Source organism: Stomoxys calcitrans, chromosome 1, assembly GCF_963082655.1.
Source record: "Stomoxys calcitrans chromosome 1, idStoCalc2.1, whole genome shotgun sequence".
Taxonomy (NCBI): Eukaryota; Metazoa; Arthropoda; class Insecta; order Diptera; family Muscidae; genus Stomoxys; species Stomoxys calcitrans.
The window spans coordinates 148,566,656-148,593,146 of record NC_081552.1 but is presented as its reverse complement, the minus strand read 5'-3'; the positions used below and the strand labels follow the sequence as shown (position 1 = coordinate 148,593,146).

At 40.8% G+C, this 26,491-nt stretch overlaps 3 long non-coding RNA genes across 6 annotated transcripts; 2 read left to right on the top strand and 1 right to left on the bottom strand.

The window, feature by feature from the left end:
• Nucleotides 1–6,590: 6,590 nt before the first annotated feature.
• On the bottom strand, nucleotides 6,591–8,416 carry LOC106087376 (uncharacterized). Its single transcript, XR_001221274.2, has 8 exons — nucleotides 8,190–8,416; nucleotides 7,892–7,992; nucleotides 7,741–7,803; nucleotides 7,557–7,681; nucleotides 7,443–7,496; nucleotides 7,041–7,282; nucleotides 6,887–6,980; nucleotides 6,591–6,769 (listed from the first exon to the last, which is right to left on the bottom strand). It is a non-coding gene; the product is annotated as an uncharacterized LOC106087376 (long non-coding RNA).
• A 733-nt stretch (nucleotides 8,417–9,149) lies between these two features.
• On the top strand, nucleotides 9,150–10,700 carry LOC131996795 (uncharacterized). Of its 3 annotated transcripts, none has more exons than XR_009398011.1 (3): nucleotides 9,150–9,168; nucleotides 10,055–10,211; nucleotides 10,322–10,700. It is a non-coding gene; the product is annotated as an uncharacterized LOC131996795 (long non-coding RNA). The 3 variants fall into 3 exon arrangements; XR_009398006.1 differs by lacking the exon at nucleotides 9,150–9,168 and adding an exon at nucleotides 9,790–9,982; XR_009398004.1 differs by lacking the exon at nucleotides 9,150–9,168 and having other exon boundaries at nucleotides 9,399–10,211.
• A 568-nt stretch (nucleotides 10,701–11,268) lies between these two features.
• Nucleotides 11,269–13,020, top strand: LOC131996752 (uncharacterized). 2 transcript variants are annotated; one of them, XR_009397973.1, is made up of 4 exons: nucleotides 11,269–11,604; nucleotides 11,916–12,060; nucleotides 12,131–12,221; nucleotides 12,354–13,020. It is a non-coding gene; the product is annotated as an uncharacterized LOC131996752 (long non-coding RNA). The 2 variants fall into 2 exon arrangements; XR_009397967.1 differs by having other exon boundaries at nucleotides 12,351–13,020.
• Nucleotides 13,021–26,491: the final 13,471 nt, after the last annotated feature.

The following is a 26,491-nucleotide window of genomic DNA, read 5'->3' as shown; positions in this document are numbered from 1 at the left end:
ATTTCCAACATTTGAGTACGCGTGAGCTTTACTCCTCCTTTATTAGAGCAACCTTCTAAACCTGTATGCGAATTTTTGATACTTTCATTAGCCTCTGTCTGTATTTGAAGGCATTTTGTCTGCAATAAGGCCACGTTATTGCTGGCGTTATCAACCGATTTTCGTTGTTGTTGCAGACGCAGAAACGCGGAGGAAGAGCAGTCATCGGCTATGAATAAGTCTGGAACAGTACCGATACGTAGACCTGACTGGAGTGAGGATCTACTAATTCCAAATGGTTTTTCTTTGTGGCCGCTGGCGTGATTATTGACAATTTGCTTTCCCCCATCCTCTTCATGAATTGTGTCGGAATCAATAAATTTTGAAAGGACCAGTAGAAGTTCCTTGTGTCGTCGTTCTCTATTTCTTTCACAAGTTTCGTGTATCTCCAACAGCGTGGACCTTATTGTTTCCCCAAGTGACTGGATGGATGTTGCACTTACTATTTTAGAACATATCCTCTTATCAATCAGTTGACATGCCGCATTTATTTCATCTACTTCATCAGTGTCACTATTTTCAAACGTCTTGGCAACATACTCTACAACTTTTTCCCTTTTTCTTTGTTTAATGTTTCTGTTCCCATAGCCATTGTTTCCTGAAGACCTGGAACTTGCTTCCATAACTTATTTATAGGACAATAACCTTATATATATTTTATGGTATTCTTTCCAATTCCGAGACAACCTTGTTTGCCAATGTACTGCAGATTAGCTTTGAAACTGTTTAGCTAAAAGTGAATTGATAGGTACATATATTGAGAATACGAAATTAAACAATTAAATATGAAATCCGGATAACTTGGCCAACTAGATATAGGAATATAATTCTTGAATTCCTGAGTATCCTGAATGTAATTAGATTTTAAAATTTTCAATCATTCACTGGAATTGTTATCAATTCCGGTGAATTCCCAAAACATGGTTCGTTCGCAGGAGCTCAACCAAGACTTACGGTAGCAAATAATAGTGGTGTTTTTTCGCGCGAAGTGCACTATCTGCCAACGAGTTTTGCTTGTATGTCATGGCGAAACAATTAAAGGTGGTCTCATTTGTACAACAACCACAAATCAAATGGTGCAATCCGCCATTTTGCCATCAAGCTGATCGACGTTTTGCCAACACACACAAAGAAATTTGTGTGCGTGTGTGTATACGTGTGCGTGCAAGAGCGGAGAATATGCAAGGAAGAAGATAACAACAAAGATAATGCAAACAAAAATCTGGCATTTTAATACCGCCAAACCCGGCCGGCTGTTAACAGCAGATTGCGTGAGACCACCTTATTAAATCTGCCTTGCTTGTGTGTCAGGATTCACTGAATAAGGTTAGGCCAAGCAATCAGCCGACATACAATTTTTTGAATTTTTGACAGTAGTCGGCATTGAGGATGTCAACTTGCTCTTTGCTTACATTCTCACATTCGTTGATGGTTTGCATATGTCATTTATTTAAATTTGAATTTTGAAACGTTTGAAATTTTCGAAATAAAAGATTAGAAAAACTACAAAAAATTTCGTGTGTGGATATAGCTGCCATATACACAGATGGGAGCTACCAGGCGCGTCCACAGGTTGTGGATAGGGGGATGCACCATATACAGGACAGTTGCAACTGCAGTCGCGAACAATCATCGTGTCTCAGTAAGGGGTTGGGTGGCCGACTCTTGTTTAAATACTAAGTGCCTGTGATACTCGATATGACAAAGCGAGTCCTATGAACCGGAACGAGCTTACTTATCTTTAGGAATTTGACGAGGTTAGCTACCTCCACTTGGAAATGTGGCTCCAACAACAACAAGGTCCCGATTTAAATCTTGGGCCAATAAAAGGCTCATTTGTTATTCTTTTCGACATTTGTGCTCTATATACTGATCGGTCTATATTTGGATATAACTGCCATATATATCGAAATGTATGATTATAATGCATTGTTTCTAATATGGAGATATGTGTTCATACCTGGACCACTCATTGTGAGGTGTTCAGTGGTTATTTTATGAGCAATTGAGACATCACTTGACCCCGTGTACTTTAATTTTATGCCAAATTTCAGCAAATTCGTATAATAACTGTGGCTTTAATGGACTCAAGGCCTTAAATCGGCAGATCGGTCTATATGGTCGATTTGGCCTCTCCAAGAACTTTTTTCCTGCGTATGGAAAAGTTAAATCTGTGCAAAATTTCCGTACGATAATTTGATAACACTGACATCGTTAAATTGCCTTCGAGTTTCATGAGAAATACAAAGTATTTCGATGTATTAGAAACAGAATGACAAAATGTACCCCCTAACCTTTGGTGGTGGGTATAAAAATGTCCAATTGCGATGAACACTCTCCCAGGGAATTTATCATAAACGTTATCTGAAACAAATTGCCTAGTACATGAGCCAGGATTCACTGAACAAGGTTAAGCCAAGCGATCAGCCGATATACTTTTTTTTAATATTTGGCAGTACTTGGCATTGAGGATGTCAACTTGTTCTCTTTTTACATTCATTCTTTGTTTACGTTTTCTCCTATATGATGACATTTTCAATCGTCAGATTTGACATCCTTAATGATGTTTATGGGGCCTATCCACTTTGTGTTTTTGCATGTGACCTAACCTTCTATTAGTGAATCCTGTACATGAGCACTTCATAAAAATAAATATAAAAAATTTTTGTTGTTTGTGTCTCTTTCGAGACCATCTCAATGATGAGATTTTTGCAATGGAAAAGGAATTACCGAGATCGAAACACAAACCAACCATCAATATAACTTCCAAAAAGATTCACATGTGGCAATTTCAACAGCATTGAAGGCAGTAACAAAACCAATTCTGGTACGGGATGACCATGAGCAGCACACGGGTTGGAACTCTAATCTACGATTGTGTGGTGCTCATCGTCGTTACGAGAAGCTCAACTGGGCGCTTCCACAGGTTGCAGTCTCGCGCAATCAGCGATATCGAATGGAGAGTCTCAGTGAGATGCCGGGCGGCCTATTCTTGTTTAAATACTGAGTGCCTGTGATACTCGATATGACAAAGCGAGTTATTGGCGCCTTTAAATAACCAATTGCTTACATGGAGCTTGTTTTAACTTGTTTAACAAACAGCAAATAACAAAACAGATAGTTTTTTTTCAGAGAAAGAAGGAGAGAATGAAAGAAAACAAAAATCTACTGACATTTGATGACATTTCCAATCGGCACATTTGACATCCTCAATGATGTTATGGGGCCTATTCACTTTATGTTTTCGAATGTGACCTAACCTTCTATTGGTGAATCCTGCTTGTGTGTGTGCCGGATTCACTAATAGAAGGGTAGGTCACTTTCAAAACATAAAGTGGATAGGCCCCATGAACATCATTAAGGATGTCAAATCTCCCGATTGAAAATGTCATCAAATAGGAGAAATCGTAAATAAAGAATGAATGTAAAAAGAGAACAAGTTGACATCCTCAATGCCAAGTACTGCGAAAAATTAAAAAAAAAAAAAAAATATGACTTAACCTTATTCAGTGAATTCTTTGTGTGCATTATACTTAAGAACCATAACCCACAAAAATGACGCCAACCAGGGTTCATTAAAGAAGGTTAGGGAAAAAACAACCCTGGTCTTCGTACTGAGCAGACGTATTTTTTCACTGCAAGATTTTTATAATTTTTTATTATCAGCGAATTAAAAATAAAATATCTCTCCAGGCATCCAATTTCACATTTTGCAACCGCGATGCCAGGATCCCTACCCCCTGACATGGATTATGATGCCGTGGAAGTAGTGGCCTCATCATCTAATACACAGAAGGCGATGCATATATTATCAAACAACAACAAACACAAAAGCCCGCAAAACGAACGCAAAAGGCAAAGATGTGATAACTCCATCTTGCTGCAGGACGTCGACATATCCCAACTAGATAAAGCCATTTCAACTAAATTCAAGGACGATCGAAACAAATTTGCAGTAATTGGTGATTTAAGCGATTTGGAAGTAAAATCCGTCAAGCAGGCAAGTACAAGCCACACACAACAGCAAACATCTGATGCCTAGACGACTACTGAACTAAAAAAGTAAAATTGGCGCCCGCCAATTTTTCTTTATAATGTAGATTCCAGATAGCTCTTTCAAAGTCAAAAACATTAACAGAAATAAAAGCAAAGTATACTTTGCCGATGTGAATGTTCATACAGCTATGATGGCGATTCTCAGAAAAAAGAACATCCAGTCTCACTCCTTCACACCTAAAGAACTGAGGCAAGATTCCGTGGTCATACGTGGCCTCCATTCCAACACTGATGTCGAGCAGATTCAAGCCGAATTGGACGTCCTGTTTCCAGACACTGTGGTTTCCACTATTAAATTCAAAACACCTGCATCAATAAAGAAAAATATTGACACTGGTTTGTTATTTCCCTAAAACCTGGCAAGACAATTGGTGACGTAAATACCATTCGGCGGATTCTGAATCAAATTGTAACCTGGGAGAAACCTAAAAGGAAGAACGACATTCAATGCCATCGATGCCAAAGATGGGGTAATATTTCTCGCAATTGTAATTCGGCGTACACTTGCGTTAAATGTGACCAGCAACTACCTTCAAAATCATTTGCAAACGTAAGGTCACTTGTTGACCCAAGTCGTCAAATAGACCTACGTAGCACTCTTTTAACAATGATATTGATGTTGGTTTGATTCAAGAAAGAGACGAAACATAAAAATTAACGGCTACAACTTTGTTTTTGATGGCTCGCCCCTAGGGGTAGCTATCCTAATTGGCTCTATCTACATCCCATGCAATTATCCAGTGCAGAGACTGCAAGTTGATCTTGTCAAGCTGTTAAGATTTCTCACTAGATTTGACGGCTTTATAGTTGGTGGCGACTTAAATTCCAAAAGTATTTCTTGGGGCGACAGTTCTGAGAACACAAATGGAAAAACATTGCAATCCTGGCTATTGGATAACCCTGTGGACGTTGTCAGACTCTGTCACTCTTCGCCTTCCTATCCAAATGGTTCATCATTTCTCGACCATTTTCTCGTCAGTCCGAATCTTATAAATCCTATAAACTCAAACTTTAGGATTTCAAGCCTTCCAACCTTCTCGGACCATTTTTCCAATAAAACTCGAACTGAATCTAATCTCCTCCGAGGTAGTTACTAAAGCACCCCGAATATGTACATCTTATAAGGATACCAATTGGAATGACTTCCGAAATGATTTGGATTCTGCATCCTTGAATATTATTCCCCCTTCAGATAGGAATCTGGAGACTAATGAAATTGACGACTTTATTAGCGAATTTAACGACGTAGTCACTTCTGTACATGATGCCCATTCCCGCAAAATACTAATCCAACAGGACTCTCAGAGAAGGTGAAAAGATTTTTTTAAATAAAACACGCTTGGCAGAAAGACCTCAAAAAGATCTTTCATAGGACAGGCAACAGGCAAAGCCAGGAATATTTTATTCTCTCGAATAGATCCAGCTTCTAAAAATTATAATCAAAGAAACTATAAATATAGAGTACACTCAGCATTTTAACAGAAGATTACAAAACATCAAACCGGGACCCTCGGCTTTTAAACAAGTCTATAATATAGTGGGGAAAAGCAAGCCCTCTCTTTGTTATAGCATTACTCACAATAACTCCGTTCTGCTGAATAAATCAGAGATTGCCGAACAATTTCAAGTGACGTATGAAAGAACCTTCAGCCAGACAACTCCGAAAAACCCTGTCAGTGACTTTTGTAAAAGGGTGACAGATGTCCCCTCACCTCTATCGCCAAAAATGTAAAGGGTGATTTTTTTGAGGTTAGGATTTTCATGCATTAGTATTTGACAGTTCACGTGGGATTTCAGACATGGTGTCAAAGAGAAAGATGCTCAGTATGTTTTGACATTTCATCATGAATAGACTTACTAACGAGCAACGCTTGCAAATCATTGAATTTTATTACCAAAATCAGTGTTCGGTTCGAAATGTGTTCAAATTTTGACAAATTTTGTTCAGCGATGAGGCTCATTTCTGGTTGAATGGCTACGTAAATAAGCAAAATTGCCGCATTTGGAGTGAAGAGCAACCAGAAGCCGTTCAAGAACTGCCCATGCATCCCGAAAAATGCACTGTTTGGTGTGGTTTGTACGCTGGTGGAATCATTGGACCGTATTTTTTTCAAAGATGCTGTTGGACGCAACGTTACGGTGAATGAACACATTTCGAACCGAACACTGATTTTGGTAATAAAATTCAATGATTTGCAAGCGTTGCTCGTTAGTAAGTCTATTCATGATGAAATGTCAAAGCATACTGAGCATCTTTCTCTTTGACACCATGTCTGAAATCCCACGTGATCTGTCAAATACTAATGCATGAAAATCCTAACCTCAAAAAAATCACCCTTTATAACTTCAGCGAAAATTTCCCGGCCATACATAGCCCGGATACATTTAATTTCACTTCCACCGACAAGATCAAAAGCATAATCTGTAACATAAATAATAAGAAATCAAGCGGAGCTGATGGGATTTCGAATTTTATTTTAAAACAATTGCCACAATCTTCACTAAAATTCCTTGAATGTATTTTTAACCACTGCATTAATCTGGGATACTTTCCGTTGCAGTGGAAAAAGGCCATTATTATTATACCAATAAAGAAAAATCCAATCAGCAAAACGGTGGCTGAATACCGTCCAATATCATTACTTTCCAATGTCTGCAAAATTTACGAACAAATCTTAAAAGAAAAGATTGAGAACGAGTTTTTAGTAAATCCTGTCTCTGATTATCAATTTGGGTTCAGGAAATTTCACTCAACCCAACATGCTCTGTTGAAATTTCATACGGATATTACCCGTAATCTTAGAAACCAATCCAGTACTGCTGCCATTGTGCTAGACATAGAAAAAGCCTTTAACTCTGCCTGCCAAAAAGGAATCCTGTACAAACTGATAGAAATTGGAGTTGACCCTTACTTGATAAAGATATTGAGTAGTTTCTTTACAAACCGTTACTTCACCGTGAAGATCCAAGATACAATATCATCTCCGGAAAGCGTTGGAAGCGGAGTCCCTCAGGGGAGTGTTCTAGCGCCTTTTTTATTAAACATGTTATTATATGACTTCCCTCATACCAGTCGAGATTCGCAAGCAATCCTGTACGCTGATGACTGTATAATATATGCGCAAAATTCCTCACCTAGACTGGCCCTTTCTAATGCATCCGCTCACCTCAGCTTGATTAATGACTACTATAAAAAATGGGGAATTAAAATTAATGCTATGAAATCGGAAGCCATCTGCATCAGAAATGCCTCAGCAATATGTCCAAGGAATGTGGTTCCTATAAGCAAACTGTTGCAGCTTTCATTGGATGGCGTTAACATTCCATTTAAAACTACTACTAAATACCTGGGCATTAATATCACCGACCTGATGAAATTTAGTTCACATGCGAGGGCCACCCTACAAAAAGCAAAAAAATTACAGCCTTGTTCGCGTATCTATTTAATAACAAATATTTACCTCAGAACACCAAATTATTGCTTAATAAGGTAGCAATCAGGTCTGTACTGCTATATGGGTTTACCATCTGGTTTCCAATCTCTCCTGTGGTGACCATGGAACTTGAAATCTTTGAGCGCAAAATCCTTAGAAAATGCGTTAACAAAAACTTTGCATCACCAATAAAAAGATTCTCCAATCTTACCATATACGACGCCGCAAAAATCCAGCCTCTGTGTAGATATGCTTTGCACCATCAGAAGTTATTCTGTAAGAAATTGCAACACCATGAGAACTCACTGCTGATTGATATTTATAACGCTGAGCGAAATTCGCGCTGGTCTGAATTGGCATACCTTTCTCCTATTTCCATCCTCAGCGAAATTACCGACAACAATTCTGACCAAAACATCTTGCCTCAATTCTACACTAAAATGACGTCTGGCTCCCATAGGGGCTAAAAGAAAGAAAGAAAAGCTCTGTAGACATATGTTAAGGCCGAGAGCAAGCCTTGTCTCACTCGAACACATTGGTTGCCCTGTATATCAACCTTTCACGTAACATGTAGCTTAAGTTCAACAACATAGAATATTAGAACAAGACAAGTATAGTTCTAAGGGTAAAATGTTAACCATTCGTTATGTATGTACTTACTGTATTGGAAAAAAAGTCTCAATAAAGAAAATACTTATACTTATAAAGAAGGTTAGGCCACTTGGCCAGCTGATGGTATTCTCCAATTCCAATGTTGTGTCCAAATTTCACTAGAACGTTCAATGTTTGGTTGGGATTTTAGCGTTCTTTCACATTTTGTGCCGTTTCTACATTGCAATTGTTTTAGTATATAATTTGCACGTTTATAATCACAAATCTTTTGATCATGTGGCTGTTACACATGATAATGCAAATAAAAACTAGAGTGTTAATTAGGCAGTGTCCAGAAATTTGACAGCCTTGTGGGAGTTTGCGCCACCATCGCCACAGGGTTGTATCGATGATTTCGTAGTTGGTGGGCAAGTGACCTAAACTTCTTAATTTAACCATGGCGCGAACTAGTAACTAACTCAAAATCAGAGTTGCACTAATCACTGATTTTGACAGATAGTACCAAGATATACTCATTTACAGGTAGTGGCAGTTGCCCAACAAAAAAATGTTGAGTGCACTGTCTGTCAAAATCAGTGATTAGTGCAACTCTGATTTTGTTGTTGTTGTTGTATCAGTTTATTGTTATATCTTTCGTCTGCTTGATTCTGTTGAGTGTCAAGACCTAGGAACTCTGCGACAGGCCGGTACTATATTCGGTTTTCGCGTTGAAACTCCATATAAAAAAAATAAACTTAAAAATTTGCTGAAATGTGTTCGTAAGTAAATATACTACAAAGAACAATAAATATTTCTTTCACAACATGTAAATCAATCAATCTAATAAGGTTTGTGAAAGAATGTGTTGCGCTTTTGGTCTTACAATTACAACATAAATATTTGGATAAAAGTGGAAGATGCTGACAAAGGCTTTTGGAAAGATGCGCTTATTTAACCTATAAAGGCTGGTACTACGTTCTTTTTTACGGAACAATTTCCGAAAATTGTTCTTTCGGTGGTTTGACAAGTGTTATGGTGGTGTTCTAAGGTGGGTACAGGCTGGACGATAAATCGCCAGCCGATAGAGGTTGGAACTGTCCCCTTTTGCATTGCCGGTATGCTGGCGTTTTGCGCGGCTATCGCTCGCCGGATGGGGGGTGGTTCTTGCCAGGGAAGTTCCTAACACCATACCAAAAAAATCATACCGGTCTTAAAATCAAACATGTACTGAGGCGGAAATAAGTCGGCACACTAAAAGGTAACTTGAACAGAAAAAAAAAAGGAAACCCAACTGCACGTCACACTCACGAATCACCTATCAGCATGGCAGCCTACCGATACGCTGCTTGGCTGGTGTCCCGCCAAGCTTTTGGCCCTCCCTCAGAGACTCCCCAAGGGTCTCTCCTTGATACCCCATTGCATCGCTGGGCATCCCCTGATCAGCACCTTTACTTACCCCTTTAGCTTTACCCTACCACCTTTCTAAAAATAGCCTAAGCCAACATGGTTAATCTTTCGTTAAACGTTATAAATGAAAGCGTTTATTTCCTTGGCAGCCGAATACATACAAAAATAAATCAAATTTTGAAATTGGAAAAAGGAAAATAAAATGAGTGAAAGTACAAAAAGAAGGATCCAAAATATCCAGGATAGTGAGAAGTTATAAAAGGGGTGTAAAACGAAAACCAATAGAAGTCAAGATCTATTAATAACATTCATTTGCCGGGGAATTGTCCCCCTCGAAGTTCATTCGCCCTCCTTCTCCAAAATGTTCAGCGGGTCTCTTTGACTGACAGACGGCCGTCCGTGTATTGTAGACAGTATTCGTTATGTCCGTCTGTCTTGTATAAATGTTCATATATGTATGTGTACCTTTTCTTTTTTCTTGTCTCTTACTAATATATTTCTTTTCTTATACTCTTCTTCTTTTTCAGGCTTCCTTTTAGGTTGGACAAGTGGCTACGGGGTCAAGGAACCCCAATCTAAAGTCTAGGACCTACCTAAGATAAGAGCTCATATCCTAGCGCCTATTTGGTTCCCTATATCTGGGACGAGATTACCGTAAAGAGCACTCCCTTGTCTAACCGAACAGTAAGTAACACTTTTCTATATTCTTCTTTGCTTTCGCTTATTCTCCTAGGCACAAATATATATATGTAAATTTATTTGTAAAATAATAAAATGTTTGTATTTGTTTTAAGTCGTCCGTCAGTGTCCTAGTCCTGGATATACCGCTGCAACCAGGAGGGCTGCAGAATGCTGGATCTCTCACGCTGGACTGGAGCGGTGCTGGTGGCTGACGGTGGGAACGATGAGTTCGTGACTTTTACTGATATTTTGCGTGCTTAGCGCTTTCGTTGTGATTCTGCTGGCAGGTTCATATGCTTCGTGTGTATTTTAGGTGTTGGTTTACGAGCGTTTACAGCCTTCGAAATTGTTCACAGGTTTGATAATTAAAACAAGGAAAAAAATGTTCACCGTGTTTAAATAAACGCTACTGCCATCTATTAATAAAAAAAAATGCACTTTCCCACCATCGGTGGTGAAGGGGTTTTTCTGCTTCAAAAGCGTTCAAATTGATTATCGTGTTTTATTTAATTATTTCGCCAGGTAAAGGCACTGTATTCTCTTCTTCTTTTTCTTCTTCACGCACACGTCTGCCAGCTCCAATCGTTGACATCAAAGAGAAGGAAAACCGGCAAGGAAGTAAGCCATCTTTCCCAAATTTCCCGTCATGGCAGGCTTTCGACCAGTCCTTCCTTGACGCTTTTCCTCAGCTTCCACCCGTTTCAACCACTGAACATAGGACACACCCAGGGCTGCTATCGTGTGCCGACGTCATTCACAATAGTGTAAAACAAGAGCCTAAGGGGTCTGCCCACCGTCGGAAGCGCGCACACAACAAACCCAACCATCCTGCCGATATCCCTGTCAAAGGATGGGTGGGAAAAAGTGCGATTTCTCGCAGTGTACAAAGGTCTAAAATCCGGCTGTTTACGAAAGGGCAACCCTAAAAGGTGATCCGAACTGACATCCCTATCTTCTCCTATCGATAAATCATCCAATCAGAGGAATTCCTCGTTCAAATGGTGGAATTTGTCGTTCACTTAGCTCAACTCTTTTAAGAACTTTTATGCAACATGTCGTGCTCCCGAAGGAACCCTGCTTTGCTTGGAGGGGAGGAAATGAACTGACGGGCGCTGGCTGCTGGCGTTCGAGCACCGGCTGTGGCTCAGTCGAAAAGGGCGCGGTTCTTGCCAGTTCACCTCCTCCAAAGCAGGTGACAAAAAAACAAAAATCAACCAGCTGATGGAGGGACACTGATACCTACACAACAACCATGAACAATACTAGACAGACACACACTACCATGTTGACACCACTTAGCCTTCAGCTGGTGTCTGGACGCACCCACCCCACCATGGTGCCCTCTTGCGTCATAATCTATGAGGACACCCCAAATACACCTGTTTGTCCTGGACCGGTAAGTTTGAGCTACCCTTTTTCTTACCTGCTTTTTAGCCTTCCATATTCATAAGATAAAACTGAACTATTTCATGTTAAAACGTTATAAAATTCCAGTTTTGGCTTTATTGCATTTTCGCAGTAGCTAACTTCTAACAAATCTTTATAATGATGATTAAATAAATAAACAAAATAAAAAAACAAATAGGAAGATCGAATGAAGCAATTCAAAAATCAATTTAAAATATAGGTTGATTCAAAATTTCATGTCCTAAATTCAAATGAAATTCAGCATTTAATTCGTTTTCTTTTCTCTCTTCTTCCTTCCAGCAATATGGGTCATCGAATCTTCTTTCTGGTCTCGCCTAGTGATGGCCTTGATGTCGGAGCTGGGATTGCCTAGCTGTAGCACCAGTCCTGCAATGGTACCGACCCTGCTTGTCGTCTACCCTATTTCCTGTCCGTCCGTCTGATGGTAAGTATAATGTTGCTGTAGTCTTATGTAGGTGTTCTTTAAATAAAAGTTGTATTGCTTTCTTTAATAGGATGTTGTTGGTCAACGCTAAAACAAGGTGGACATCTATGATGGAGCAAGGGCCCCCACGTACCTTTTACTGAAACCTTCCTGGCCTATGGGTGAGCTCAACCTAAGCTGAAAGGGCGCTTCCTAATTTCCTGGCGCTAAATAAAATACAAGAAATGATGTCAGCCCTGCCTCAACAACTTTTCTATAATGGTTACCTTATTTAAAACCTTTATTTTCAGAAGTTTTGTGTCAGGTAGCTGTCTGTCCGTCCGTCTAAGTCAAGCGTATTGTCCTGTTTTATGTATGGGAAAAGGGCTCTGATAGAGGGTACCTTTGGCGTTGTCGGCTGACCAACGCTGTGCTGTTATCGCCTGGTTGGCTGATGTTCCAACGTCGGGACAGTGGAGGTGGAGTTTTGGGTTTTTTAAGTATTTACTTTCTTCGTTTTATCTTATTTATTTACAGATAACTTTATTTTCTTTTCTTTTCAGGTTAATGTTTTTTTTTCTCTTTTCAGGTATCGTTTTCTTTTCAGGTGTTTAGTGTTTTCTTCCCTTACAGGTTTTTACGTTCCTGTCTTTTTCGCCTTCTAACAACTTTCAATTTTTATCGTCTTTTATTTCTTTAAGCATTTTAATGTTTTTAATTTCCTTATAGGTTTTAACTTCAGGTGCTTTACTTTTATCAACAATTTTGTTCGGATTTTAGCCAATGTTAATTATTCATTTCTTTCGTTTCAGGTGTTAATATCTCTTTCTTTTCAGTCTTTTCTAAAACTTAACACAGCCATTAAATATTCTTCAAAGCTTGTTTTTTAGTGTTTAATTTTAAGTTCTTTTATTTGCTTTTTATCAATTAGACAAACAAACGCTTTGATATTCAATAAAACAACACTTTTTCACCGCGGTTTTCGTCTCGTCTTTTTCTTTATTTATTTCCACTTGGGTCTCACTCCACCTCCGGTAAGCTTGCTGTCCATAACCAAAAAGAAGGCTTCATCTTGGGGACTCTAGCCAGCTTGGCTTTGGTTGGTCTCCATCATGAAGTTGGTCTTCCAGCCGGCACCAACAAAACATATGGGGGCAGCCATAATGACAGGTTGGTGTCAGCTGGTTGTCTCCCTCTCCCTGATGAGGGCCAACCATAGCCAGTAGGTGTCGCTGGAGTAAGGCAAGTCACAACCAGGTGGCGCTGTAGCGCCATTATTCGGCGCACACCACAAACCCAACCATCCTGCCGATATTCCTATCAAAGGATGGGAGGGAAAAAGTGCGGTTCCCACTGGATTCCTGTTATCTGCAATCCCTATCTTTACGGCGCTGTCGAAACGGAAAATCGCACGGAACTGTCGTTCAACCATTTGTAGCAACAAAAAAAACATCTCTTTCCGGTGGTATTCATCAATAAAAATGATCCGATCAATCTTCTCGGACTCCTTATATGAAATTCTAGCATTCCCTGCCGATTAAAACCGTAGTTTTCTAAAATCAATTACAACCAACCATGACCTGAAGTGTATACGCCCCACTATTGCGACAAATTTGCCGCCTGTCAAAAAGCGTCTGCCGCTTTCATTGTGAACCGCGCTGGCTACGGTATGAATGGCAGCACTGATTTACGCCGATCATTTTAATGAATGGCCGCTGTCGTTCATAATTAAATGAAAAAAAAAAAACCAACACAACACGGACCGGCTGCTGATAAAAATTAAAATGGATGAAAAAAAAAGGTAAGTATTTAGTGACTAAAACGAAAGTGACAGTGAAAAGTGTGTAAAAAAAAAAAAAAAAAAATCTGTGTAAGAAGATATTGTGTGTGAAAGAAAGGGGAAAAAATAATAAAAAACTATTGTCCACTGGGCCTAAAAAGGTTTTGTGCATGTGCGTGTGTGTGCGTTTTTCATGAATGGGCCAATTCGTTGTACAATTACCCATAAAACAAAATAACACTAACTGAAAATAATAACAAAAACGAGAGCTAAAAAGCTCCGAATAGCCCTGGCCAGAAAAGAAATATATTTCGGTGTTTGTGGCGTTCCTAAGTTTCTCGTTAAGCCGGCTACACTAAGAAAAGGTTACCCTCAAAGGTTATGTGCCCGTCGATGAGAAAAAAGATAAAAACCGTGCCAGTTCTCTGTAAAAAAAACCCAAAATCGCAAAATAAAAAGAATGGAATCACATTAGAAGGCAGTGAAAGTATACAGAAAAAACGTGTAACCTCAACAAAAGAAATGTGAAGCCAACATGTTACGAGAAAAAAAAAAAAACGGTTCCTGGCACCGCGTGGGTATATTCGCCTATATTTGCAACTGTGAAAACGGGTATTCTATTACAATGATCGTATGGTGTTACGATGATCCTATTAGTGTATGCGTAAGACCAGTTAAACTATCAATGGAGGTGGGGGGAATACACTCCTCAGTATCTGTGACTTGAAATATAAGAAAATGGGAAAAAGTGTACCAGTATGCAAAGTGTACCAGTATTCAAGGTGTATCAGCATGCTTAGTCTTCGTCCATACAATCGGGAAAAAGGCTAAGTGTTAAATGTATAATTGATGTCATAAAATACGAACCTTGTGCCCTAAGGCCAGTACATCAACAATACCAAAGCCGCACTCGAATATGATAAAAAACACAAATAAAAAAAATTAAATAATAAAATGCAAAAGAAAGATCCAAAATAAATAACAAAAATTATCATCTGCCAGAAAAAAGAATCGTACCCATCTGGAACTATATCCAAGAGAATTCATATAGAACCCTATACCAACATTTCTCCATTAATTAAACAAAGTGAATAATGCATTTCCTCATCATTCTCGTTTCAGATCGACGGATTGAAGTAAAACCTGGAGTGACCAAGGAAGCACGTTGGGATCAACGGATAAACAGGTAAGTATCAGTTCCAACCCAACCCTCGAGCGGGCTTGTACTAAATATATCGTCCTCATTCCAGGTTCTCCGCACGCAAAGCATGCGGCTACACCCAATACTGAAGCCGCAGTGGTAGAAAACACCCAAAAAGGAGTCTTCGTGGAAAACCCCTAGTTCAAGGTAAGTCCATATAACCTAGGATGGCCAATTCGGTTCTTGCAAATCGGGTTTTCGCAAAAAACATAACCGGTTTTCCACTAATGAATTACTCCTAACCAAGCAATAGTCTTAGAGAGCTTCGCGTGTAAGAACTAGAGTGATCAATTCGGTTTTTGAAAACCGGGTTTTCAGTTGTTCTTTTTTTTTTTTTTTTTGAGCTCACTATACTAATCGGCTTCTTTAAGATGGCCATTTCCCGGGTATTTGGTAAATCGGTTTCTTGCCAAAATTAACCGGTTTCTTACTAATATTTAATTTTTAACCATGTTTATGATAACTACCACTTTTCTGCTGAGAGAATTTCAAAACAAAAAAAAAATTGCCATTTTTGGAAAAATTTTGAAGAATCAAACTTATTTTATGGAACCTTTAACTAAAATTTGGTCTATGAACAACTTTATTGAAATTTTGTTTTAAAAATTTAATCGAAGCTTTGTCTAAAAATTTTATCTACATTTGTCTAAAAATTATAACTTTTGTTTCCACCGATAATTTACTTAAAACTTTTCTTTGGAATTTTTTTTCCATTTTTCCTGAGAAAACAAAAAAAATTGAGAAGATTAAAAAAAACAAAAAAAAAATAAAATAACTTCTGTTGGAAAAAAAAATTAATTGGAAAAATTTCATCAATTTCTTTTTTTGAAAATTCAAAAAAGAATACCTTTGATGACTATTTAGACATAAAAGAAAATAATTTAAAAAACTTTATTGAAAATTGATTTAAGGAAAATTCTCATTGAAATTTGGTCTTTATAATCAACTTTATTAAAATGTTGTCGTTAGAGAAAATTTCATTCGATATTTCGTCTTCTCAAAATTTCAAAAATCCTTCAGCAAACCTTTTTCAGCCACTGAAAAAGGATACGCTGCTAGATTTTTGACCTCACCTAAGGCTTATCTAAAAATTTTAAAATGGTTTACGTTTATAAAAAAAATAACCGCCTAAACCGGTTTTTTTTTTTTTTTTTAATCTCAAAACTCAAACCGGCTCTTTAAAAAGTTCATTTTTCGGATAGTTCGATAACCGGTTTTAGGAAAAAAAAAAAAACGGTTTAGTGATCACCCTCTAGTAAGAACCCTTGAAGCTCGCATAGTATGGCGAAACTTTTTTTTTTGGAAAAACTTCAAACTTTCAAAACCTCTTAAACATAGGATTTTATTCAGGTCTTATATCTCTTCGGGCACACATCCAAAAGATGAAACCGACCACCACCAACCAGAACACTATCCAGAGCCACCGATACCGGATACGATAACCCATCAGGTACACCGCGGTGAGTCTTGATACTTGTTCTCCCCCATCTCTGACTCAGCTTCGATACATACCGATAGCTCCGAGGCCTTGTTTATCACAGCTCACGATCCCGTGGCATAGTCCAGACGGATACTTAAGCGTCCGCAGCAATGCGGTGTTTAGCGAGATGAGCTGAACCTTGCGCCAACGACAGACATACTTGTCTTATCCCATAAATGTATACATTCCCGCTCGAGTCAGACAGCGGGGAGCTTCCCATCGTAATCTTGTTTTGGAATCTCTGAAGACTGCTCTGGTGGCAGGTGTTAGGTGAAATCTCGCGGATGAGTCATGGGCTTCCAGACCTCCTGTTCCTCACTTAAAAAAAAAAGGTGTTCTATTGTTTTAGGTCCTTGGCGTGATAAACGCCAATTAGTTTACCCCTAGTATCCTCTATCTCATAAAGGCATCTTCCTATTGAGCGCACTATTCTGCACTTCAAGTACTTTCTGTTCAGCTTCGCATTAATATTCTTGCTGAAATCGCTTAACTGGTGGTTTCGACGATAAACTTCTTGGCCGGGGAAAAATTTAACTACTCTGGCTCTCGTGTTGTACTTCTTGGCCCTACCTAGATAGCTCTTTGCCATGTTCTTCCTGAGCTGTTCCCTGATTAACTCTAACTGCGTAGCCTTAGGTAAAGCCGTATATTCTGGGTCTTTCAGTGCGTCCAGCTGGCGAGCCACTCTGTAGACACTTCCGTGTGTTATCATACTTGTCCCGAACAAGGCAAAGTATGGTGTCATCCCGGTGGAAGCGTGTACAGATGACCGAAGCGCGCATTCGATAGCGGTCAGGTTCTGGTCCCAGTCGCGTTGATCATCTTTTAAATAGGATCTTATTGCCGCCAAGATGGACTGGTTGACTCGCTCTGAAGCATTAGCTTGGGGCGAGTACAAACCAGTCTTGAAATGTCTCACGCCGAAGGCGTCAAGGAATGTAGAAAAATCATTTCCGGTGAACTGTTTCCCGTTATCGGACATAAGTGTCTCGGGCACCCCGAACTTATGAAAAACCTCTCCTGTTAAGAACTTGATGACGTTGCGAGATGTAGCTTTCGCCATGGGCTTTAGGAGCACATACTTCGATAGGTGATCTAAGACAATAAATATAAATGAATTCCCCGATTTAGATCGGACATATGGGCCCAGGAAATCGACATAGATCTTCTGGAAAGGCCGATCGATCTTCACCTCTTCACCTATAGGCTGTTGCATGCTCTGGTAGTTAGGCTTTGACTCCTTGCAGGTGTGACATCTTTGTATGTAGGCTCTGACTTGGGCACTCATATTTGGCCAATAATATAACTGTTTCAACCGCTTCAGCGTCTTGTGGAATCCTCCATGCGCTGAAGAAGGCGGGTTGTGGGCCTTAGTAATGGTCTCGGTTGTCAATTCTTCGGGCACCCAAAGTTTCCAAGCAAACTCCTCGGACGGCAAGTCTACCGCCACCGGAATTGTCCTTTTGTAAATCCGACCCTCTTTCACTCTTAAGTCTGGGAAGGCTTCTCCGTTTTCCTCTATTACGCGAATTTTCTCCAAGTAATTGTCGGCCTTGAACTCAGGTGCTTCCAAATCCACTGCACTGCTGAACTCCAGCTCGTCCATGTTGTACCTTGAGAGAGTGTCTGGCACTACATTTTGACTCCCACGTCTATGCTCTATGTCGATGCTATGCCCTTGAAGCAGTAAACTCCACCGAGCCAATCGTCCACTCAACTCCTTATTGGACATTAGCCACTTCAAAGAGGAATGGTCTGTTATTACTGTAAAGGGCATAAGTTCGACATAGGGCCTGAACTTCTTAAGAGCCACCACTACTGCCAGGCACTCTCGCTCCGTAACGGAGTAGTTTCTTTGGGCCGAAGTCAGCTTTTTGGACACGTATGCGATCGGATGTTCTCCACCCTCTTCATCCTTCTGGAACAACACCCCGCCTACGCCAACATCCGAGGCGTCACATTGTATGTAAAAGTGTTTGTCAAAATCCGGGTGCTTTAATACTGGGCTTTTCGTTAGGGCTTCCTTTAATCGGCAAAAAGCCACTTTGGCTGCGTCACCAAACTCAAATGTCTTGCCTTTCTTCAGGGTGTTAAATATCGGCTCTGCGATTGTAGCGTAGTCCGCAATGAACCTGCGGTACCATCCGGTCATACCGGTGAAACTTCGCACCTGTTTGGCGCTCTTGGGGTAATCAAAATCCATAATCGCCGAAATTTTTCCTGGGTCCGGTCTTAATTTGCCTTCACCCACAATGTACCCAAGGTAGCGCAACTCCCGAAAGCAAAACTTCGACTTTGCGACGTTTATGGTCAGGCCGGCGTTCGTCAACAAATCCGCGACTTGCCGGAGAAGGACTAGATGAGTTTCAAAGTCGGGGGCGACTATCAGCAAGTCGTCCAAATAAACGAATACCCTTTCACGGAGATGCGCTGGAATCACCTTATCCATCAACCGGCATAGCCTCTGGGCTGCGTTGCACAGCCCAAAAGGCATGACTGTAAAATGGTATAAGGGTCTTCCGGGAACCGTAAAGGCAGTTTTCTCTCGGCTCTTTATATCGAGTGGGATTTGCCAGAAGGCGTCCTTCAGGTCCACACTCGATATAAAATGTGTATCCCCAAGCCGGCTAAGCAATCCCTCAATGTTTGGGAGCGGATAAGCATCCTTGACAGTGAGGACATTGAGCTTTCGCGCATCCAGGCATAATCTGTTCTTGACGCCCTTTCGGACCAAGGTTACTGGATTATTCCACGGACTTTGGCTAGGCTCAATGACCCCCATGTCAAGCATTCTGTCCAGCTCGGCAAACATCAAGCGTTGCACAGCTGGAGAAACGGGGTAGTGCCTTTGCTTCACTGGTTCCGCATCTGCCGTGTCAATGGTATGCATTTCTAGGGACGTCTTGCCCAAGCCCCGAACCTCAAAAGATGGAAAAAGGCTAATGACATCGGCGAGCCTTCTGTCCTCCTCAACGCTAAGACGATGACGGGATGGATCATTTGTGTCTTCCTCTTCTTCGTCACCTAGAGAAAGACTTTCCACACTAGCCAAAAGATTGAAGGCCTTCATAAAGTCGACACCCAAATACAAGGCTTTACTCAAAGCAGGGACTAAAAAGAAATCAATTTCCTTTTCTAATTTCTTAACTCTAACCTTCAGCCTAATCCGGCCCAGTACCTCTAAGGGTGTACCGTCTGCCGTGTGAACTGCGGCGCTATACGCGTAGATTGGAACTCCAGCTCTTTCTACTCTACCTAGACAATCTTTGCCCAAGCAACTAACTGTGGCTCCGCTGTCCAAGAGCCCCTCAACTTCCTCATCGCCAATCTTAATACGCATGTATAGCCTGGTGTCTTCCCCCTCATACAATCGGGCTGCCGCTATTTCCTTCCTAAGCCTTTTTCGGTCTAAGTATCTGTTTCTTGCCCTTTCGACTTTCTTGCTCATCTTCCGGCTTTCGGGTATGCTAAAGATTATATTTCGAGCTTTTTGATACTCCTCCATTCTGCTACTCCAAGGTTTTAATTCTCTAATCTTACAACTATTCTTGAATTCATTATTTACTTCATTGCTTAAACTATTTTCACCTTCACCCTCATCTAAATCTATGATATCCTTATTCCTACTTAAAATAGTTATTTTGGCACTTTCCTCTTGCAATTCGGAGGAGACATTAACTACTGGGGGTTCGCAAAGTGCGGGCGCGTCTCCCCCTTCGTCGTGCCCGTCTGTCGGTTTCCCTTGCACCTAGGACAGTTTGGTTTTACCACATTCTCCAAACCACAACCATAGCAAAACAAACTCCTTGTGGTTGATCTGCAATCCATGAAACCGTGGCCCTTTTCTCTGCAATTCCAGCAGATATAATTGTTTTGCCTTGATATAGCTTCCACCTCAAGCTCAGCGTCTCTTTCTTCATATTCTAACTCACTCACTCGAGGAGCAAACTGTTGCCGATGCGCCATGGCCGCCTGCCTTTGGTTAGTTAGCAGAAGCTCTGCTTTGCGGCATTCCTCTCTAAAATGTTGTAGGCCAAACATGCGTATAGGGAAAACCAGGGCTGCTAATGATGATTTCAGATTCCCCTTCATCATTTCTACCAGCATTTGCTCTTGTAGAGGCTCTCGCTGCTGGTTCCGCAATCGTAGCACGGCGTTGTAAAAATCTTCGAACGACTCATGCGGTGCCTGTCGACGATCCATCATTTTCCGCTGCACGTCAAAATCGCTTTCGAATTTGCGGAACTGGCTGAGAAAGGCCTCTTTCAAATCAGGGAAGCTCTTGATGCGTCCTAGTCTTCGCTGCATCCAGTACCAGTCTTCAGCAGGGCCATCCAAGAGCTGGGGAAACTTTACCAGCACTTCATCCCAATCACATGCAAAATCTTGACGGAGCTGCTCGAGCCGGAACATAAAATCTTCGGCCGTTATCGATTTTGAAGTTCCATCGAACTTCAGCCTCCATTTCTCTATGTCCACTTTCCTCGGGCTTGCGCGCATTGGCGCGTGTGGATACTCAGGTGCTTGGAATCGGCCGGGAGACATATGAGCTGCTGCTGGATGTGACTGGATTGGTGGCTGGCTATACTGGTAATCTCCACCATATTCCATTTCAGCTGCTGGTTGTCCTCGCTGGTGAGCTGAAAACACTGGCCATTGACTCTCTGCCGCTGTGCCATATTGGCGTTGTTGCACTGGCTGGGCGCTTTGTGGATGTGGCGTTATCTGACAGGCTTGCCTTGCATGACCTACAGGTGGTAGATGCGGTCTTTCTGTGAGGACTACATGCGTTGCCGCCAGTCCGATTGGTTGTTGATCACTCGCCTGTATTTCTCGGTTCGCTCGCTGGTCAAAACCCTGCATGGTAGGACCTCGGGTTCCTTCCAATGTTTGATGGACCAACTGCGGAACTAACAACCGCAGCCTTTCATCCAAAAGCCTTACAAGCTCCATCTGCCCCACACCAATTGCAGAGTTTATAACTGCGTTGAGCTGCGCGTCTGCTTGACTCTCTTGACACACAGTGGCGTGCTCTTGACCAGTTCCTGCTTGGTCTCCCTGTTCTCGTCGTTCCCGCTGGATTGTTCGCGCTGTTATGCTGCTGAAATTCGGTGTTTCGGGAGTTGACTGACCCAAAGAAGAGCCAGAGGTGTTCGTTTCGGATGGAGCTGGAGTCGCCACCGCGGAAGTTACCATCATGGGAGCCATGGCTGTTGTTGTGGTTGACACCGTTGCTGACGGGACCGTCGTGGTTATGGTTGTTGTTGTTGCCATCGCTTCGCCGTTTGCAAGAGTAGTTCCGCTCGAATAACTATTCGCTCTTGTATTCACCATCTAACCCTAAATGTTACTTCAAAAATTACAACTAAATAAATTCTCTGCTTCTTTAAATTCCTACAGGTAATCGGATTACCAGATCCTGTAAAAACTATGTGTTACTAACAACAATTCAATTTATAAAGAAAAATGGTAGCTCTCCCTCATATCATCCAGGACAAACAAAAAACATGGTAGTATGTGCAAACAAACATAAAACAGAAATCTCCAAATAAATTCTGAATCTGTCTTCTTCTTATAGGTTAAAATCTCGGTATCAGGAAATTGAAAAGACTGGGTTTGTGTTTGCCAACAAACCAGCCTGTCGGCTAATCGGCGTGGAACAACGTCCCTACTTGCCGGACTCAACAGGAGAGACGGTCTATTGTCCTGAAGAGAGGACTGGCCAACACAAATTGGGCTATTGAAGTGCTATTGAATGAAATGGATGTTTCCTGTTCCATCCCTATGGCCACAAGGCTATGTCGAAGGCCATCCATACATACTGCCTACTACAGACTCAGTGTCGCACATAAGCAATGGGCAGGAAACTCTGTCACAATTATATCCTTCGCTTTCCTTGGGGCTTGCGACCAATGTTGTATTAAAACATTAACTGTCGAGACACACAAGTACACTCACAAAGGACACATCGTAACAGCCACTATAAAAAAATGAAACGGTCACCCGAATTCTCGGGCCCCATGTTGCGGGCGCCATTCTTGTCGTGCTCCCGAAGGAACCCTGCTTTGCTTGGAGGGGAGGAAATGAACTGACGGGCGCTGGCTGCTGGCGTTCGAGCACCGGCTGTGGCTCAGTCGAAAAGGGCGCGGTTCTTGCCAGTTCACCTCCTCCAAAGCAGGTGACAAAAAAACAAAAATCAACCAGCTGATGGAGGGACACTGATACCTACACAACAACCATGAACAATACTAGACAGACACACACTACCATGTTGACACCACTTAGCCTTCAGCTGGTGTCTGGACGCACCCACCCCACCATGGTGCCCTCTTGCGTCATAATCTATGAGGACACCCCAAATACACCTGTTTGTCCTGGACCGGTAAGTTTGAGCTACCCTTTTTCTTACCTGCTTTTTAGCCTTCCATATTCATAAGATAAAACTGAACTATTTCATGTTAAAACGTTATAAAATTCCAGTTTTGGCTTTATTGCATTTTCGCAGTAGCTAACTTCTAACAAATCTTTATAATGATGATTAAATAAATAAACAAAATAAAAAAACAAATAGGAAGATCGAATGAAGCAATTCAAAAATCAATTTAAAATATAGGTTGATTCAAAATTTCATGTCCTAAATTCAAATGAAATTCAGCATTTAATTCGTTTTCTTTTCTCTCTTCTTCCTTCCAGCAATATGGGTCATCGAATCTTCTTTCTGGTCTCGCCTAGTGATGGCCTTGATGTCGGAGCTGGGATTGCCTAGCTGTAGCACCAGTCCTGCAATGGTACCGACCCTGCTTGTCGTCTACCCTATTTCCTGTCCGTCCGTCTGATGGTAAGTATAATGTTGCTGTAGTCTTATGTAGGTGTTCTTTAAATAAAAGTTGTATTGCTTTCTTTAATAGGATGTTGTTGGTCAACGCTAAAACAAGGTGGACATCTATGATGGAGCAAGGGCCCCCACGTACCTTTTACTGAAACCTTCCTGGCCTATGGGTGAGCTCAACCTAAGCTGAAAGGGCGCTTCCTAATTTCCTGGCGCTAAATAAAATACAAGAAATGATGTCAGCCCTGCCTCAACAACTTTTCTATAATGGTTACCTTATTTAAAACCTTTATTTTCAGAAGTTTTGTGTCAGGTAGCTGTCTGTCCGTCCGTCTAAGTCAAGCGTATTGTCCTGTTTTATGTATGGGAAAAGGGCTCTGATAGAGGGTACCTTTGGCGTTGTCGGCTGACCAACGCTGTGCTGTTATCGCCTGGTTGGCTGATGTTCCAACGTCGGGACAGTGGAGGTGGAGTTTTGGGTTTTTTAAGTATTTACTTTCTTCGTTTTATCTTATTTATTTACAGATAACTTTATTTTCTTTTCTTTTCAGGTTAATGTTTTTTTTTCTCTTTTCAGGTATCGTTTTCTTTTCAGGTGTTTAGTGTTTTCTTCCCTTACAGGTTTTTACGTTCCTGTCTTTTTCGCCTTCTAACAACTTTCAATTTTTATCGTCTTTTATTTCTTTAAGCATTTTAATGTTTTTAATTTCCTTATAGGTTTTAACTTCAGGTGCTTTACTTTTATCAACAATTTTGTTCGGATTTTAGCCAATGTTAATTATTCATTTCTTTCGTTTCAGGTGTTAATATCTCTTTCTTTTCAGTCTTTTCTAAAACTTAACACAGCCATTAAATATTCTTCAAAGCTTGTTTTTTAGTGTTTAATTTTAAGTTCTTTTATTTGCTTTTTATCAATTAGACAAACAAACGCTTTGATATTCAATAAAACAACACTTTTTCACCGCGGTTTTCGTCTCGTCTTTTTCTTTATTTATTTCCACTTGGGTCTCACTCCACCTCCGGTAAGCTTGCTGTCCATAACCAAAAAGAAGGCTTCATCTTGGGGACTCTAGCCAGCTTGGCTTTGGTTGGTCTCCATCATGAAGTTGGTCTTCCAGCCGGCACCAACAAAACATATGGGGGCAGCCATAATGACAGGTTGGTGTCAGCTGGTTGTCTCCCTCTCCCTGATGAGGGCCAACCATAGCCAGTAGGTGTCGCTGGAGTAAGGCAAGTCACAACCAGGTGGCGCTGTAGCGCCATTATTCGGCGCACACCACAAACACAACTCAATTCTAGGGCCTGCCTCTCATTGGGGAAGGTGTCTAGGACCCGTCAACGTATACCACGCTGTAGCCTTTACCTAAAATAGATGATTTTCACAACTAAAATTTGCCCTTCCATACGTGTGTCCACTCCTTTATTCCCTATCGCCGCGTGCGAACCACCCTAATATGAAGTGACATACGCGCCCTTCACTAGAGCCGGGCCTTGGATATCAATTCGTGATGACTGAAATGGATAGCTAAAGGGCCGAAGAAGAAGAAATAACATCATTTTGTCAATGGGACGACCGCATCAGCACCAATGGGAGCAGAAATAAAATGGTAAGTATAATTGTGAAAAAAAGGAAAATTAGAAAATTAACTGGTGGCCGAGTATAATCAACAGAGTGTTTTAGTAAATAAAAAATCAGTGAAAAACGCCAAAAAAAAGGTCAATCAATAACCTAAAAGTGCAGTGCCGGAAAAGTAGCGTGGGTCCCAAAAAGTTGGCGTCAGTCCAATACACCCACAAGTGTGTACCCAACAAAAACAGGCCACTCACCAATTTCAATGGTGCTAGTGCGTAAAAGTGTAATGATAATAGTGTAGCGCAACGGTACCAAACGCAAGTGTGCGTAACCCACTCAAACAATGAATGGGGGTGGGGGTACGCTAATAAACGCGCCAATTCGTTTAGTGGAGTGAAGCAAAAGTAAATTGTCATAGAAATCAACGAGTGAAAAGCCTGAATTGAAACACCAAGTGCAACAAAAACGAAGTGATGGAGTGAAGAAAGAAGACAAAGAGAATATAGGATCCTATTAAAAAGAATTGCGGACGGACAGCAAAATGATAATTACAAAACTAATTGAAACTAGTAAAATACTCTAAATAAAAAACTTGTAAAGTGTTAAGTAAGTCCCGGTTAATAATTGGAAAATGATCTGTGCTAAAGTGCGTAAAAAGAAAAACGAAATAAGAGCATGACAGCTGTGAAACATAATACGAAGGAAGTTAAAAGAAAAACGGGCAAAAGCCAAATTGGTTCGTGACTTTGTGAGTGCCGTAAAGAGTTCAATGAACGGAAATGTGAAAGTGTAAGAGAAAGTTAGTGCGAAATATCAAAAGGATTTTAAAAAGTTAAAAAAAAAGACGAAATAATAAGTGATTAAGAATACGCGATAACGATTATAAACTGGCCTTTTGGAAATTTGAAAAAATAAAACAAAGTGAAGTGTAGCAAAAAAAAAATAAAAACTAAAAACAGAAACTAACCGCTAGGAACTTTATTAAGTCAAGCATTTAGAGCGAAATGGTCAAAAGAGAAAAAGAAATGGAAAAACAATAAAAATTTAAAACTTAAAACCTTATCAGGTGAATTGCACTAAATCAAAATTTCTCTTTTTCTACTTGCAGGTCCACAGAATACCTCCCAAGGAAATTGTTCACTACCTCATCGAGGACGAAGGACAACACCGGAGAAGCTTAAAGTAAAGGACAGGACCAGGACAGAACGGAAAGGAAAGGTAAGTATACATGAAGTACCATAACTGATCTTCACTTATACCTCTTTACGACTTCCAACAGGTCCTGTACTGGAACCAAAGGAGCTATACCACCAAGGCTTAACCCAATCCACCAGGAAACAGGTAAGTCCCTCTTTCATCCTTCACTCTCCTTGAACATCTGTCCGTAGACAGGAATCGTGGTGTCCCCTTGCGCTCCAAAAACGGGATTAGGCTTTGAAAAGTTTAGGAATTGCGTAAAAAAAAGAAAAAGGAGAAAAAAAACAAGTAAAAGCGCGCTAAGTTCGGCCGGGCCGAATCTTATATACCCTCCACCATGGATCGCATTTGTCGATTTCTTTTCCCGGCATCTCTTCTTAGGCAAAAAAGGA